Source organism: Macrobrachium rosenbergii, chromosome 27 (genome assembly GCF_040412425.1).
Source record: "Macrobrachium rosenbergii isolate ZJJX-2024 chromosome 27, ASM4041242v1, whole genome shotgun sequence".
In the NCBI taxonomy this organism is placed as follows: Eukaryota; Metazoa; Arthropoda; class Malacostraca; order Decapoda; family Palaemonidae; genus Macrobrachium; species Macrobrachium rosenbergii.
The window spans coordinates 31,964,509-31,977,085 of NC_089767.1; the positions used below are offsets into that span (position 1 = coordinate 31,964,509).

At 34.6% G+C, this 12,577-nt stretch overlaps 1 protein-coding gene across 3 annotated transcripts in view; it reads right to left on the minus strand.

Moving 5' to 3' along the window:
- The window catches only part of LOC136853565 (arylsulfatase B-like), a 100,690-nt gene that overhangs the window by 15,860 nt on the left and 72,253 nt on the right, over positions 1–12,577 (minus strand). Inside the window, exon 1 of one of the 3 annotated variants that reach the window (XM_067129294.1) lies at positions 1,457–1,792. The exons of the other annotated variants lie outside the window; for them this stretch is intronic. The gene's annotated coding sequence lies outside the window, so the exon portion shown is untranslated. Of the gene's footprint in view, positions 1–1,456; positions 1,793–12,577 lie in introns of those variants that run through there. 3 annotated transcript variants of the gene reach the window in all.

Consider the following 12,577-nt stretch of genomic DNA (forward strand, 5'->3'; position numbering starts at 1 on the left):
TAGAAAAATAGCATGGGACACGTCCCCCCCTCTCTCTCTCTCTCTACAGATATTTTATTAACATTTGACACGTCCTCTCTCTCTCTCTCTCTCTCTCTCTCTCTCTCTCTCTCCAAACAGGAAAATAGCTTAGGACACGTCCCTTCTCTCTCTCTCTCTCTCTCTCTCTCTCTCTCTCTCTCTCTCTCTCTCTCCACACAGGAAAATAGCTTAAAACACGTCCTTCTCTCTCTCTCTCTCTCTCTCTCTCCACACAGGAAAATAGCTTAAAACACGTCCCTTCTCTCTCTCTCTCTCTCTCTCTCTCTCTCTCTCTCTCTCTCTGTACAGATATGTATTACAACTTTTGACACTCTCTCTCTCTCTCTCTCTCTCTCTCTCTCTCTCTCTCTCTCTCTCTCTCTCTAGCATACCTAACAGTTCACGAACCAGATCGGTCCTGTTCCAGCCATAGCAATGTCATCTTCCTGAATAAAAATGCAAAGAAAAAAATTATTCCCCAAACCCGGAATGACAACCTTAAGTAAGTTATATTTCTTCAATTCTCCTTCAAGCAGAGAGCCTATAAAGAAGCACTGGAGGTCCTAGTTGTTATTATTATTATTATTATTATTATTATTATTATTATTATTATTATTATTATTATTACTACTACTACTACTGTAGAGAGAATAATTTCCCCAGAACTGAACTGACCTATTGAGTAGTTTTTTTTTCTCCAGTTCTGAGTCAGTTCCTGTCACGTACGAAACACAGTTGAAAAATAAGAGACGGGATGTAGGTCCTGACCGGTTTCGACTTTATTTCCAAGCCATTGACGATGGCTTAGAAATAAATAAATAAATAAACAAAGTCTCTTATTTCTTCACCTGTGGTAATGTGTGATAAATGAATCACGTACAAAAGTGATAATAATCATATATATATATATATATATATATATATATATATATATATATATATATATATATATATATATATATATATATATATATATACTGTATATGTATATACAGTATATATATTTTTATATATATGTATATACATATATATATATATATATATATATATATATATATATATATATATATATATATATATATATATACTGCATATATATAGTGAGTACATATTTTTGTATATTAACTTGTAAAGAAAGATTTCCTACTATAAAGTGAAATAATGTTAGATTTTAAGAGCAATGAATAAAGGTACATGTAACACACACATGCATATGTATATATGTATTTATATGTACATATATATATATACATATATATATTATATATATATATATATATATATATATATATATATATATATATATATATATATATATATATAAACAACATCACACGAATATAACAAAATCCAACCACGAAAAAATACTAATGATAAATGAACTGAACTTTAAACAAAGATGATAAAACGAATTCGTGCACGAAACACATCTTACCTTTCCGACGAAATCCTTGCACAGGCACAAACACAAAACATACACACGCACAAACACACAAACACAGGCCTTGAAAGCAGATGGGGAGAGAGAGTGAAAGAGAGAGAGAGAGGGAGCAAGCAAGAAATCACAAGCAGTGTAGCCAAAATGCATCCGCTCCCTCCTCGTCTGCCTGAGAACTAAAAGAAAGCTGTCGGGTTGAACAGCCCCGAGTGTCTGTGACTGGTTGTTTGGTGAATGACCAGAGCCCGCTGGTGCTTGGTGCTTGCTATCTCTAGGTTGCCTGCAATATCTCTGGTGCTTGCGGTATCTCTAGTGCTTGCTATCTCTCCCGTGCTTGCAATGTCTCTGGAGCTTGCAATATCTCTGGTGCATGCAAAATCTCTGGTACTTGTCACATCTCTGGTGCATGCAATATCTCTGGTGCTTGCTATTTCTACGTTACTTACAATATCTCTGGTGCTTGCAATACTCTGGTGCTTGCAGTATCTCTGGTGATTGTTATCTTTCCATGGCCGTGCTTGCAATATCTCTTGAGCTTGCAATATCTCTGGTGTATGCAAAATCTCTGGTACTTGCCATATCTCTGGTGCTCGCAATATTTCTGGTGCTTGGTGCTTGCTATCTCTACGTTACTTACAATATCTCTGGTGCTTGCAATGTCTCTGGTGCTTGTAGTATCTCTGGTGATTGCTATCTCTCCCGGGCCGTGCTTGCAATATCTCTGGAGCTTCCAATATCTCTGTAGCACGTAAAACCTCTGGTACTTGCTATATCTCTGGCGCTTGCAATATCTCTGGTGGTTGGTGCTTGTATCCTCTACGTTGCTTGCAACATCTGTGGTGCTGCTATCTCTCAAGCACTTGCAACATTTATTCTCTGGAGCTTTTAATATCTCTGGTGCCTGCAAAAATCCCTGGTACTTGCCATATCTATGGTGCTTGCAATATCTATGGTGCTTGGAATATCTCTGGTGCTTGTAATATCTCTGGTGCTTGCAGTATCTCTGTTGCTTGCTATCTCTCGCGTGCTTGCAATATCTCTGGTGCTTACAATATCTCTGGTGCTTGCTATCTCTCTGGTGCTTCAGTATCTCTGGTGCTTGCAGTATCTCTGGTGCTTGCTAAATCTCTGGTGCTTGTAAAATCTCTCGTGCTGGCAATATCTGGTGTTTGCAATAAATATGGTGCCTGCTATCTCTCTGGCGCTGGCAGTATTTCTGATACTTGCCATATCTCTGGTGCTTGCAATATCTCTGGTGCTTGCAATATCTCTGGTGCTTGCAATGTCTCTGGCGCATGCAAAATTTCTGGTACTTGCCATATCTCTGGTGCCTGCAGTATGTATGGTGCTTGCAATATCTCTGGTGCTTGCTATCTTTCCTGTGCTTGCAATATCTCTGGTACTTACAATATCTCTGGTGCTTGCTATCTCTCTGGTGCTTGCAATATCTCTGGTGCTTGCAGTATCTCTGTTGCTTGCTAAATCTCTGGTGATGGTAAAATATCTCGTGCTGGCAATATTTGGTGTTTGCAATAAATATGGTGCTTGCTATCTCTCTATGCTTGCAGTATTTCTGATACTTGCCATATCTCTGGTGCTTGCAATATCTCTTGTGCTTGCAGTATCTGTTGTTTGCAATATCTCTAGTGTTTGCAAATATCTCTGGTGCTTGCAAATATCTCTGGTGCTTGCAGTATCTCTGGTGCTTGCAATATCTCTGGTGCTTGCAAATATCTCTGGTGCTTGCAATATCTCTGTTGCTTGTCTCTAGTGCTTGCAATAGCTCCGGTGCTTGCTAAATCTCCGTACTTGCAAATATTTCTGGTGATTGCAAATATCTCTGGTGCTTGCAATATCTCTGATGCTTGCAATACCTCGTCGTGGTCAGTTTCAAGCAACTTCTGACGCACCCTAATGGTTATTCAATATTCTAATCCACCTTAAGGGACTTTGTACACTCAAGCAATTCAAGCGATTTGTAAAAGCAAAAGATATAGCGCTGTGATTTTATATGTGGGTGTCTCGCTGTCTGCAACGCTTTGGGGGCGCCAGGTTACGCCTAGTTTATTTGTTCACAGTTTTCACTTCTTCAGGTCGTGGACGAGAAAGGAGGAGCTCTCTCTCTCTCTTAATAGTTAACTGAAGAAGTATCTTCTGTTTCTCTTAACAGTTAACAAGAAGTCCCTTGCAACAGTTACTGAAGAAGTCAACAGTTAAATGAAGAAGTGGTTAACTGAGGCCTATCCCTCTCTCTCTCTCTCTTAACTCTCTCTCTCTCTCTCTCTCTCTCTCTCTCTCTCTCTCTCTCTCTCTCTCTCTTAACAGTTAAATGAAGAAGTATCCCTCTCTGTTTCTCTTAACAGTTAACTGAAGAAGTCTCTCTCTGTCTCTCTCTCTCTCTCTCTCTCTCTCTCTCTCTCTCTCTCTCTCTCTCTCTCTCTCTCCTAGCATTTAACTAAAGAACTGACGTCTAACTGTATTGCCTTCCAAACAGAGCCACATTATTTCTAAAAAAAAAAAAAAAAATGGTCTACAATAAAGAAAAAGTTGAATAAGAAAAAACATTTTCTAAAAAGGACCTACCGGTCTTGACTGAATAAAGGAAAAAAACTATATTGAAAACCTACAAGTAAACCAAGAAATCTACACTTAGATTATAGAGGAAACACTTCCTCAATGACAGACAATTTTTTTTATTGCAGATGATATGTGAGAACACTCAAATGGGTTCCCTCAGGGAATTTATCTGGTAGAATCTAGATTCTCCACTTTCTATATTATTATTATTATTATTATTATTATTATTATTATTATTATTATTATTATTATTATTATTATTATTCAGAAGATTAACCTTATTCACATGGAACAAGCCCGCCACAAAGGCCAATGACTTGAAATTCAAGAAACTTCCAAAGAATATTATGGTGTTCAATTGAAAGAAGTAAATGGGAAAAAAGCACGTTAAAAGAAGAAGAAGAAGAAGAACAGAAGGTAATAGGATATACAAAAAGAAGAGATCAGTCATTAGAAATGAAAAACTAAATGAAGAAATGAATTAATAAATAGATAAAAATGTAAGTATACTACCCAAATGCCAGAAGAATTTGTTTTATGGTTGTAATGCGTTGCGTCTTTGCTTGAAATTCAAAACTAATCATTCTAACTCAATTTACTGAAATTATCAAAAACCAGGAAACTTTTAGAGATTCTTGGTTGTTATAAGCGAGTATTAAATTGTCCTAGGAATGGCTGTGTATTAAAATGAAAATTTTCACGCTGGGGAAACTTCGATTGGATACAACAGCCTCCCAAAGGAAGTCGTGCAATTGGAACTTCAGAAGTTCAAGCGGAGGTGCCATACATTACTACCCTAATACTACTCTCCTTGCATTTTAATACATTTTTTTATATTTGTTAATTTATTAATTTATTTATTTCTTTTTTAATAAGTGGAGTCTCTTCTTTATTTATCTCCCTTTACCTCCTCTTACTTCTTCCTAATGAACACCATAATGTTCTTTGGAAGCTTGAATTTCAAGTCAATGGCCCCTGTGGTGGGCTTGTTCCATAAGAATAGGGTTCATCTTCTGAATAATAATAATAATAATAATAATAATAATAATAATAATAATAATAATAGTAATAATAATAATAATAATAATAATAATAATAATCTTACCGAAGCTACAATGACTTGTTTAAAAAGCAAAAATGTCCCACAGATTATACCACTGACTTTCTAATTCCTCTCAGGGGCTTTGTTGGTGAAAAGTAGATTAAAAAAAAATCAAATAAAAAATGAGCCGAAGTTTCTTCGGCTCAATCGAGTTTTCTGTACAGCCGCTACAACGTGTAATCAAGGCCACCGAAAACATCTATCTTTCGGTGGTCTCGGTATAATGCTGTATGAGCCGCGGCCTATGAAACTTTAGCCACGTCCCGGTGGTGGTCTATCCTATATCGTTGCCGGAAGCATGGTTGAGGATAACTTTGACCTTCAATAAAATAAAAACTACTGAGGCTAGAGGGCTGCAATTTCGCATGTTTGATGAATGGAGGGTGGACGATCAACAGACCAATTTGCAGTCCTCTAGCCTCAGTAGTTTTTAAGATCTGAGGGCGGACAGAAAAAAAGTGCGGACAGAATAAAGTGAGGACGGAGAGACAAAGCCGGCACAATGGTTTTCTTTTACAGAAAACTAAAACTGCAAATTATTTAAGAGGAAAAAATGTCATACAGAATATACCACCGACTTTCTAATTCACTCCGCAATCTCTGTCAAACTGGACCAATAAATAACCGCAAGCAACAACGAGTTTTACCAGCCTATTGTATTACTTGGTTATTCAGGCTTACAGCAACGAGAGAGAGAGAGAGAGAGAGAGAGAGAGAGAGAGAGAGAGAGAATATCAGACTATCGGAAGAATGAACAGGATACATTTATCCTGCGAAGACCCGGAAGAGAAAATCGCAAAATGCTTTATGTTGCACAGAGACACACACACACATAATTATGTATATGTGTATATACATGTATACATATAAATATATATGTATATATATATTTATATATATATAATATATATATATATATATATATACAATAATATATATATATATATATATATATATATATATATATATATATACAATAATATATATATATACACACACATAAATAATATACATGTACATTTACATGCACGCACATACACAATAATTTCCACGTACCCAAGATCGGGCCCTTGAGCCGAATAACGCCTAAATTTACTCAAGCATAACCCTTGGCCCGCTTCTCAAGAATTTCTACCGTTGCAAAAAAAACATCAGAAAGAAACCGAAAAGAAAAAATAACATCAAGACTGCCATGACGACGGGAATTCTGGGTAGTGAAGAAGGCGGTTGGCCCAAGAGACGATTTAGGAATTTGATTCAGTTATATTGAAAACATTATCTGTTTACTTATTATTATTATTATTATTATTATTATTATTATTATTATTATTATTATTATTATTATTTAGAAATGAACCTATTCATATAGAAGAATCCCACCACTGCACAAAGGCCACTGACTTGAAATTCAACCTTCCAAAGATCATTATTATTATTATTATTATTATTATTATTATTATTATTATTATTATTATTATTATTCAGAAGTTGGATTTCAAGTCAATGGCCCCTTTGATAGGCTTGTTCCATACGAATAGGGTTCATTTTCTGAATAATAATAATAATAATAATAATAATAATAATAATAATAATAATAATAATAATAATAATATTCTTTGGAAGGTTGAATTTCAACTCAATGGCCCCTGTGGTGGGATTCTTCTATATGAATAGTGTTCATTTCTGAATAATAATAATAATAATAATAATAATAATAATAATAATAATAATATACGGAACAAGCCCACCACAGGGGCCACTGACTTGAAATTCAAGCTTCCAAAGAACATTGCGGTGTTCATTTGAAAGAGGTAACAGAAGGCAATGGCAAATAAAGAAAGAAGAGATCACTTAATAAAAACATATATCAACAAATTAATAAATTAACAGATAAAAATGTAAATAAATTACTAAAATACAAAGAGAATTGCAGCTGAGTAGTAATTCACTGCATCTTAGCTTGAACTACTGAAGAGTTTTAACTGCAAGACATTCTCAGTAAGGAGACTGTTCCACATTCTAACGGTGCCAGGAATATACGACCTCTGGCACTGAGAAATTCGACTTTAGTTGTAATAAGAGATGAAATAGATTAGAGAAAGGTATAATTTGTAGTAAAAAATACAACAAAAGATTAAAGAGCAGGTTTGGAACCCCAATCAGAAGAAAAATACAACAAAAGATGAAGAAGCAGCTTTGGAACTCCAATCAGAAAAACAAGGTCACTCGGTCGCGGGGCAAATGACATTCTCTTGCGCATTTTGCATGAAAAAATGAACATCAATCAGGCTTTCATCGATCCTGAATAGAGTAAACAAAACTGCAGACTTCTTCAGCAAGAGATAAGCAGAGCTTTCTAACGCCTCTGAAACTGGTTCTTCGTCTAATGACAGGAAATTGGAAAATTCTGCATAATGTCACTTCATCAATAGATCAATTTACTGTAATTCTGATGCAGAGGAAGAATCTTTTTATTGACCTAATACCATCAAACTTGTTATTATTAAGATGAGGTAAGATTTTTTGTGAATGTACATTATATTATTATTATTATTATTATTATTATTATTATTATTATTATTATTATTATTATTATTATTATTATTATTATTATTATTATTATTATTATCACTGAGAAGACAAACCCTATTCATATGGAACAAACCCAAAACAAGAGCCACTGACTTGAAATTCAATAAGCTTCTGAAGAATATTGTGGTGTTCATTAGAAACAAGTAACGGAAGGTAATGGGAAGTACAGAAAAAAGAGATCACATTAAAAAACGATAATCATCATGATTATAAACCCAGAGAAAACAACAATAACACCAACATCAGCAGTTATAGGAATTTTCCAAAGTTCCTCACTTCCCTCGACATTCGACATATCACCAGCGCTTCTTTGGGATCCGTTGCTTCGTGGTTTTCCTTTCATGTTCCTCCTTGTTTGTCACCTCTTCTGACTTCTAAAGGCTGCGGGCGATGTTTGCGGAGTTGCGTAACATCGAGAGAGAGAGAGAGAGAGAGAGAGAGAGAGAGAGAGAGAGAGAGAGAGAGAGAGAGAGAGAGAGATTTGTTTTAATGTGTATTCTTCGTGCTCCGAGGCATAGACATGCAATATGGCCGTTTTGAGAACTATTATGAAAATATGAAAATTAATTTCCATGCATTTACGCTTACACCCATATGTGTATGTGTGTACATACTTACTACACGAGAGAGAGAGAGAGAGAGAGAGAGAGAGAGAGAGAGAGAGAGAGAGAGAGAGAGAGAGAGAGAGAGAATTTTTGTACATTCTCGTGCTTTGAGAAATATACATGCAACATAGCCCTTTTATAACTATTTTGAAAATGAAATTACATGCAAATGCCTGCGCATTCATATATACACGCAGTGCTGTGTGTTTATATATTTATTAATCGATGGAGAGAGAGAGAGAGAGAGAGAGAGAGAGAGAGAGAGAGAGAGAGAGAGAGGAAAGGGAATATTTGCCTTCCACTCGCAAGCCTTTTCAATGGTCTTCCAACATTCCCCCTCCCTCATCCCCGCCAACATCTAGTCAATACCTCCCCCTGCCCTACTGCCCTAGATATATCCTTCTTCCCAAACTAATACTTGATCGATGTAGAGGGGAAACCCTCTTCCCTATCTCCTTCTCTTCCCTCTACAAAGATTAGGGCTCCTCCTCCAGGCAGCTTTTAAAGGGCTGATAGCCCAGGAGGAGGAGGAGGAGGAGGAAGAGAAGAATGAGGGGCATTACGTAGAGGGGTGCCTGGGGGCTGGGGACTGGGTCTCTCTCTGTTTCTTTTCCCCTTGGTAGAGATAACGTATCGAGATTTTATTGCTTTGTTTTTATAATTTTTTTTTCAGTTTTAGAGGCTACTTTGAGCTAACTTTTAATGAAATCCTGTTCCGATAGGACGAAATTAATTAATTAATTAATTATTAGGACGTTACGTAGAGGGGTGCTGGTGGGCTGGGGCTGGGTCTCTCTCTGTTCTCCTTTTCCGTGGTGGAGATAAAGTTTCATAAGTTACTTTGAGTTAACTTTTCACAGAATCCTATTCTGATAGGACAAAATTAATTATTATTTATTGGTAGTGTTTTGGCGTCACGTACATAAAAAAAATATTACATTTTAGAGTTTAATCACATAATTGTTGTTCTGTTCACTGACATATATTCCCAAGCCTTTGTTGTTCTGTTCACTGACATATATTCCCAAGCCTTTGCCTGAACTGACAACACAAATATACGTTCAACTGCTTGGTATCTTGGTGATAAACAATTTTTTAAGACTATATTTTGTGAATTTATAAAGATAAAGATGAATATTACTGTCTAATACTGGTAATTACCTTTGGAAGTATGCCATTAAAAAGCTCTTTCAAGACTGATGAGGGTACAGCTACATATTAGAGGCCGAAATTAGTTACGGTTTTGAACAGACTGGCCTTAAAACCTCTTTTCAGATGAGATACAGGATCATTTAATCATCAGTGCCTAATCGTAATTATTAATAGTGAAATTTTGTTCTTAAAAACTTTTTTATGGACTGTTAAGTATAAAACTAAAGTTTTGTTGTTAATATTTGCTTCTTGAATGAGTTATACGTTACACTGGCTTTGCTTCAACCCAGTTTTAATGTGGCTAACAAAAAGAAGTACTTGGAACACGAAAAACTATAAATAAAATTCTGGTAATGTTAAAAAAATTCCGAATTATCCCTGGGAAGATTCATATTAAAGTGAGCTATGTTGACCTTAGCAATATTCCATTAATTACGTGTTGCTTTTTATTTTGGGAAATTCTCACTCATAACACTGATTTTTATTCATTATACTGATTTTGCTAATTACTGACATACAACTTGACTTTGGTCTTATAAAAGTCATCTTCGTGAAAATTAGTTCATAAGTTTTTATTATACAAATGATTGTATATCTACTATACAGATAAATATTACTGAGAGGTTTATTGAAAGGGAAGTAGGAATGGATAGTCAAGCACCTCTTTCCAGCCCAGGTTTGAAGAAAGATGACAATGTTATAAAAGATAAATTCTTGAAGATCTACTTTCTTGTCATAAAGACTTTGCTACAGACAGAAATATTATTTAGGGTTTTACGAAAAGAAAGTAGAAATGGACACTTACTAGCAACTCTTTCCAACCCAGGTTTGAAGGAAAGAAGACACCTTTATAAAAACTGATAAAACCCGTGAATTACAAAGAAAAATGAGTGACAGCGTCGTGGCTGAGATGAGAGAAATCTATCATCAGAGAGAAAAAGCAAAGTCCAATAGAGATGTTATCTGGTAAGAAAAGTAAGTAATGATCGTCTATTAGCTCTTGGGCTAAGCAGACTCTCTCTCTCTATTTGGACATTAAATTTGCTTTGGGTCAACAGATTCATGATGTAGTTGTGCGCTGGAAATTTGACCTGATTGTGACAGGAATCTCTCTCTCTCTCTCTCTCTCTCTCTCTCTCTCTCTCTCTCTCTCTCTCTCTCTCTCTCTCAACCATCATCGATAGCAGCACGGGGTATTAAATTTCATCTATAATTGAAGCCAAACAGACTCTGAAGAAAAAAACTAATAAAAATGAAAATAATAAAAATGGTTCCTAAAGATTTCGAAACAAACATCACGTTACTGTGCAATTATATCTTAGGGGAAAAAAGTATATATAGGAATCGAAAGTAAAATTTAAGTTTTATAGAGATGAAAGACAAGGAAATGCCGAGGAGCTCGTTTTGTGCCACATTTTTCGTTGGGAAAAGTCAGCAAATGCTTCAAATTACTAATAAAATAAGGGCCATTAAATACATTGATTAAATTAGCATTCACCTGATTAAATTTTCTTTACGAAACTGTCAACTTGTAAATAAAATTGACCTTGACCCAAGCTTAAAACTTGACTTCCATAAAGGGACGTTGGTTAAAAAATTTTCTCATCCTTTGAAACTTGAGAGGAAAATTTGACTAGCATAAAGGAGCGTTGGTTAAAAAATCTTCTGATCTCTACAAACTTGAGAGCAAAACTTTACTTCAATAAAGGAGCGCTGGTTAACCAATCCTCTCATCCCTCCAAACTCAAGTGCAAAACTTGACTTCCATAAAGGAGTGTTGGTTAAAAATTCTTCTCATCCCTTCAAACTCGAGAACAAAACTATATTTCCATAAAGGAGAGTCGGTTCAAAAATCTTTATCATACATCCCAACTTTTACTTGCATGCATGGAAAGAAGAGACCAGTTATTGGAAATAAAAAAGATAAATTAGGAAATTAATAGAAAAATAGTCAATATTTTAAATAAATTACTAAAATACAAGGTAAAACCACACTACAAGAAAAACAAGGAACTAACCTATGCAGTTGGGCCTTACACAGAGCATAAACACAAATACACACACACACACAGGACTCATACAACAATATCAAGTTGAGGGATTTCTTCTCCTGGGAAAGTTGGTCTCAATAACCATTGTGACAAAAGGGAAGAGATAATGAGGAATTTCCTTTTTATTTTTTTTTTTGTGTGGCTTGCGGACAGGAAATGAGTTGATACATCAACATTCCAATTGCAGTTTCTCTTCTTCCAATTGATCTGCTGTCTGTCCATTGCACGAAAGGTAAACAAAAAAGAAGAAATGCATAACTATACGTCATGAATTTTCAGTCTTTTAGAAAGTGACTTTTGTGTTTAGTGTACGTGCTACGTAAATATGTAAGTATATAACTTGTGTATATACGATGTGCAAGTCATGAATAAACGCAAAAGAAGATTTACAGAAACTCACGTATAATATATATATATATATATATATATATATATATATATATATATATATATATATGTATATATATATATATATATTTTGTATATATATGATACAATATATGTATTTTGTATGTATATGAACGTATGTATGTATACATACATACATATGTATATATATATATATATATATATATATATATATATATATATATGTGTGTGTGTGTGTGTGTGTGTGTGTGTGTGTGTGTGTGTGTGTGTATAACTGAATCATGAAAATATGGAACGTGATGAATATATAAATAAAGACAAAATGCACGAAGGAAAGAGAAACAATGGAGTGCTGCGAGGCCTTTCGACTGTCGCCCTTTTACTTAGCATCTCAGTAAAGGACGACAGTCGAAAGACCTCGCAGCACTCCACTGTTCATTGTTTCTCTTTCCTTCGTGGATTTTGTCTTTATATATATATATATATATATATATATATATATATATATATATATATATATATATATATATATATATATATATATATATATATATATATATATATATATATATATATATATATATATATTGTAAAAGTATACATATATATATATATATATATATATATATATATATATATATATATATATATATATATATATAGATATATA